The 6,048-nt window shown below is 36.3% G+C and overlaps 1 protein-coding gene across 1 annotated transcript in view; it reads right to left on the bottom strand.

Moving 5' to 3' along the window:
- Positions 1-6,048, bottom strand: part of SPATA5 (spermatogenesis associated 5) — a 520,157-nt gene that overhangs the window by 207,006 nt on the left and 307,103 nt on the right. The window lies entirely within an intron of this gene.

The following is a 6,048-nucleotide window of genomic DNA, read 5'->3' on the forward strand; positions in this document are numbered from 1 at the left end:
TATAGGGTTTCCAAAGAATGGCTGGTGGGTTTGAATTGCTGACCTTGTAGTTAGTGGTCCAGTGCATATCCTACGGTGCAAAACACACAAGATGGATTTACACAGTGACAGCAGTAATGGGCTCAAGAGTAAAAATAATTGTGACGATTGTGCAGGACCAGGCAGTGTTTTGTTCATTTGTACACAGGGTTGAGAGTTGGAACTGACTTGACAGCACCTAATAACAAGAAAATTGCATATATATACACACATAAACACACACAGAGGGGAACACTAAGGCTATGTAGGATAATCACTGGACGGTGAAACACAAGGTGGAACGTACAAGCTGCTCTGTGGGAGAAAGACGGGGCTTTCTGCTCTTGCAAAGATTTACAACCCCAGCAACTCTATATATGGTTGCTATGAGATGGAACCAAACAGGATGGCACTTAACAACATATATACAGAGACCAAGGATTATAGATGGTTAACAGGGATGAGTGGTGGTGTAGAGGAAATCACTATAGAGGTCACTTATTTACTATTTCGGGAAAAGGGGAAAGTCTCAGGGTATAATGAGCACAGCTTGAGAAAGTAAATGATGCCACTAAGAGAAGTACACAAGAAACAAGAATATCTGTGATAAAAGGAAAAAGATAATTTTACAACTACATCAACAATAATAAAAAAAACAAGTGTATGGTTGCACATGTATGTGTACAGGTAGGTATAGGTGTTTACATACAATGTACAAAGTCATAAATAGCTATATGTATGCGTATTACAGATGTAAATATGCATATGTAACATGAGGGGACCTCAACAAGTTCAAGGAAATATGAAAATTAAGAGATAATGAAATTTTTCCGTGAACTTTTGAAACCCTTTCATATATTAATAGAGAATATAATTACTGATACTTTTTAGGCATAAACAAGCTTCTTGCAAGATTGGTTTTCTGGGTTTGAAGACGTAGGACTTTAGTTTTATGGGACAACTCAGTCAGATGGTAAAATACAATTGACAAACTTCATTTTCTGCATTCTAGTGAAGTGAGCAGCCTCTAAATTCTTAAAATATTTCGAGTAGGAATCTACTTTTGGTCTCTACTCACCAGGAACAAAAGCGAAAGCAGGAAATCAAATCTTAGAGCAAAGGAACTAGTCTAGAGGGCTAAAAGCCTACATAAGTCATCGTCTTTTCTACAGTAAGACCAGAAGAACTAGATGGTGCCTATCTACCAACTACCAACTCTTCTGATCTGAGCCACAATAGATAGACCCTGATAAAAAGGAAGAAAAATGTGGAATAGAACTTCAATTCTTAAAAAGTCAGACTTACAGCTGAAACTAGAGGACTCCTTGGGACTCTCACTCAAGAGATAGCCTTTAAACCTTGAACAGACATGATCACCTTATAATATTAATTTTTAGCAAAATAATGGATTTGCACACAAAACAAATGGAACACCAGGAGTATGGTGTTCCATTTAACAAACATCTATATGAGACCAAATGTTCAACAACCATTCCAAAGTAAAGATGAGAGTGGGGCAAGGAAATGAAAGCACTGGAAAAAGAAAAACCAGAACACAAATAAAAGGAATGTTGAGGAAGGGAAGAAGGGATGAACTGAACCTTAATGTTTAAGGTCTGCATAAAGTGAGTGAGCAATATTTTGCCTCTGAATTGGATTTCTGAATCTACTTTAGTTTGATGGTTCAAGATAATGCTCTTCTTTTGCTAGCAGATTATAGGAAGATAAGATACAAAGAGTCAGTCATTTTCACCAAAGGCAATGGATAAAAACTTATTAGGGATGCATTTTGAAGTTGTGTGTATGCATACACCTGTACCTACCAGTATACGCCTGTACCCATGCATGTGTGATCATTGTTGTTGTTGTTGTTGTTGTTATGTGCTGAGGAGTCAGTTCCGACTCATAGCGACCCTGCACACGGTTTCCGAGGCTGTTAATCTTTATGGAAGCAGAATACCTCATCTTTCCCCCGTGGAACAGCTGGTATTTTCAAACTGCTGTCCTTGTGGTTCACAGCCCAATTCGTAACCACTACACTACCAAAGCTCCTGATGTGTGACCATACACTTGTTTTATTATGGTTAATGTAGTTGTCAAGTTATGCCTTCTTTTTTTTCCCCACAGATATTCTTGTTTCTTGTGTACTCGTTAGTGGCATCATTTCTTTAGTCAAGCTGTGCACATCTTTTTCCCATGGAATCACTGATGGGTTGGAACCGCTGACCTTTCAATTAGGCACCCAACCCTGAATCCACTGCATCACCAAAGTGCCATAGCAGATTTCTTATACAAAGGCTATTAAACTGACAATGATGAAGCACTTTCTTATATTCTTAACTACAGGATTATTTAACATGTCTTGTGTGTGCTCTCCCATAGGGCCATAACAAGATTTTTATAAACTGTTAGGACAAATGCTAACACGCATCTTTCTTTGTTTATCACTAAATCAAGGCCAAAAGACACTAATTAGAGTTATTCGGCTACACAGTGTTTATAAATTAATTATCCCACTTCCTAAACCAAATGTTCCAAAAGTATTACGAATGCATGGCAGAAAGCCACTAGTTGCAGCATCAAGTATATTGCTTTACAAACAAAAAGAACAACAGACTTTGAAAGTAAAGAAATAAAAGTTAATGCATGATAATAAAGTTTGGTGAACAAGACAATTGTTTTCTCCTACAAAAGGTGGTGAGTATTATTATGTTAAACAGCAGAGATACTTCCTAAGTGCCATCAAGTCCACTCTGACTCATAGGGACCCTATATAGGGTCCCATTTCCAAGAAGCAGCTAGTGGGTTTGAACTGCTGACTTTGTGGTTCACAATTCAGTGCTGATCCTACAGCACCACACAATGAGTCCTATCAAGTGCTAAGACTCCTAAATTAAAGAGAAAGTAATAATTCTGAAGCAACAACAACAACAAAAAATGCAGTTACACACAGTAAATGTAAATACGTTACACACACACACACACACATCATAATTTAAGTCATATATTTAGAAAAATACTTGAAAACTATCCTATAACACAAAGATTAATGGCAAAGCCCTGTTTTTATTCAATAAAAAATATTAACTGAATGCCTTATACGTGCTAAAAATTAGGGCCTCAAATTTGAACCTAATATAATGCCCTCAAAGACTTTTAATGTAAAGGAGATGACAATGAACAAAACGAGTAAATTATAGTATAACTGATATGAAGTGTAGGATAGTAGCTCACAGCACAGAATTAAACCTAGTCTAGGATTCTATTTCTCTAGCTTTGTGTATAAATAAATGAGTTTTAGAAGTAGGAAGAGCCTTCTGAAACTTTTCTATTTCATATGTCTTATTTTTCTTTTTCTCCTTTTGTAGTACTTACTCCTTTGCCTATTCCTCTCACTGCTTTTTCCTCTTCCCTCATTTCCTGTGCTTTACCGTATCCGTTCCCCGTTGGTCATTATGCAGAACAAATGTATATTTACTGTGCTTTTCTGCAGTTTTTCCTTTGTAAATGTGCTAATAAAAATGAAAATATTGAACATTATGTGTCATGTCAGATGTTCTAAGCACTCTTACATGCATTAATAACATTAATTTTCATAAAAAACTATAAGGTTGGCATCAGTATTATAAAACCCCATGAGGGTCACTAAGCTGAAAAAACAACATACACACACCCACACATGAGGTGACCTTAACAAAGTTGTAAAAAATGAAATGAAAAGATTATGGAATTTTTCCATAAATTGTTTGAAGCCCCCTGCCCTCAGAACACACTCGAATGGGCTTCAAAAAGTAACTGAAAGATAGCCCCCTAGTACTTCCATTTTACATATGTGGAAACAGGCACAAAGAAATTAAGCCACTTGCTTAAATTCATATAACTAGTAAATGGCAGAGCTAAAATAATAATGCTGCAGTATGACTAGGGTCATACTGTTTTATTTTAAAGTATAGTTAATATTTACTACACAACTATGCCACCACCCATCTGTCAGTTTATGACTACATGTTGCTTTAATTCTGGAAGCTATGCCACCGGTACTTTAAATATCAGCAGGATCAACAATGGTGGAAAAGTTTCAGACATGGTTCCAGATGAACACAGACCAAGAAGAAGCAAAAATGAACTACTTTCAAATATTCAGTCACTGAAAACTTTATGAATAGCAATGGAACACTGTCTGGTGCTAACCAGAATACTAACTACTGAAATATGATGAAAAGCACCAGTATATTGTTAGATATAGTGCCAGAAGATGAGCCTCTCAAGCTGAAAGGCACTCAAAATACTATGTCTAAGAAGAGCTACCTCCTCAAAGCAGAGTTGACCATGATGACGCGAACGGAGCAAAACCTTTGGGACCTTTAAAATGAAGAGAAACAGCTGTAAACATCCATTAATAATCAGAACAAGGAATATACAAAGTATGAATACAGGAAAATTGGAAGTTATTAAATATGAAATGCATAAACATAGATATTGTAGGCATTAGTGAGTTGAAATGGACTGGTATTGGCCATTTTGAATCTGACAATCACATAGTTTACTATGCCAGGAATGACAAATTGAAGAGGAACAGCATCACATTCATCATAAAAAAGAACATATCAAGATCTGTCTTGAAATATGATGCTGTCTGAGATAGGATAATATCCATATGTCTACCAGGAAGAGCAGGTATTTTGTGAGGTTGGCCCAAGACTGGCCAGTGTTTCATTTTGTTTGAGCATGGGGTCACTATGAGTCAATACTGACTTGATGGCACCTAACAACAACAACAACTAGGAACGGTAGTTAATACCACTATTATTCAAATTTATACAACAGCCACTAAAGCTAATGATGATGAAATTAAAGAATTCTACCAATTTCTTCAATCTGATATTGACCAAACATGCAGTCAAGATGTATTGATAATTAGTGCTGATTGGAATGCAAAGGTTGGAAACAAAGAGAAAGAATCAATAGTGGGAAACTACAGTCTTGGTGATAGAAATGATAACTGATGATCTAATGACAGAATTTTGTAAGGTCAATGACAATCTCATCGCAAATTTCTTTTCTATTAAAAACATAAAAGATGACTATACACATGGACCTCAACAGAAGTAATACACAGAAGTAAAATGAACTATATCTGGGACAGAATGGTGGAAAAGCTCCATGTCATCAGTTAAAGCAAGGCCAGGGGCAGACCATGAAACAGATCATCAACTGCTCATAAGCAACTTCAGCTAAAGCTAAAGAAAATTAAAACAAGTCCAAGAGAGCCAAAATATGACCTTTAACATATCCCATCTGAATTTAGAGGTCATCTGAGGAACACATTTGATGCATTAGACACTGAAGACCTAAGACTAGAAGATTTGTGTAGAGCCATCAAGATCATCATACAGGAAGAAAGCAAAAGGTCAGTAAGAAGACAAGAATGAAGGAAAAGACCAATATGGAAGACAGAAGAGACTCTGAAACTTGCTCTTCCTCATAGAGATGCTAAAACAAAATGAAGAAATGAGGAGGTAAAAGAGCTAACTAGAACTTTTCAAAGGGCAGCTTGAGAAGACAAAGTCAAGTATTATAACACACTGTGCAAAGACCTGGAGTTAGAAAACCAAAAAAGAACACACTCAGCATTTCTCAATCTAAGGGAATTATAGAAAAAAAATAAGCCTTAACTTGTAATACTGATGGAGTCTTTGGGCAAAATCTTGAATGATGCAGAAAGGATCAAAAGAAGATGGAAGGAATACACAGGGTCATTGTACAAAAAAGAAATGATCAATGTTCACTCAATTCAAGTGGTAGCATTTGATCAAGAGTCAATGATCTTGAAGGAAGAACTCCAAAGTGCAATGAAGGCACTGGCAAAGAACGAGACTCTGGGAACTGATTGGTGAACTGAATGGAAGAGATCCACATTTGTGCCCATTCTAAAAAGTGGTGAAAGGAAAACGAAAGTCATCGGACAATATCATCAATATAACATACAAGTAAAATTTTGCTAAGGATAATTCAAAAAATATTCCAAAT

Source organism: Chrysochloris asiatica, unplaced genomic scaffold (genome assembly GCF_000296735.1).
Source record: "Chrysochloris asiatica unplaced genomic scaffold, ChrAsi1.0 scaffold00088, whole genome shotgun sequence".
NCBI classification, from domain to species: domain Eukaryota; kingdom Metazoa; phylum Chordata; class Mammalia; order Afrosoricida; family Chrysochloridae; genus Chrysochloris; species Chrysochloris asiatica.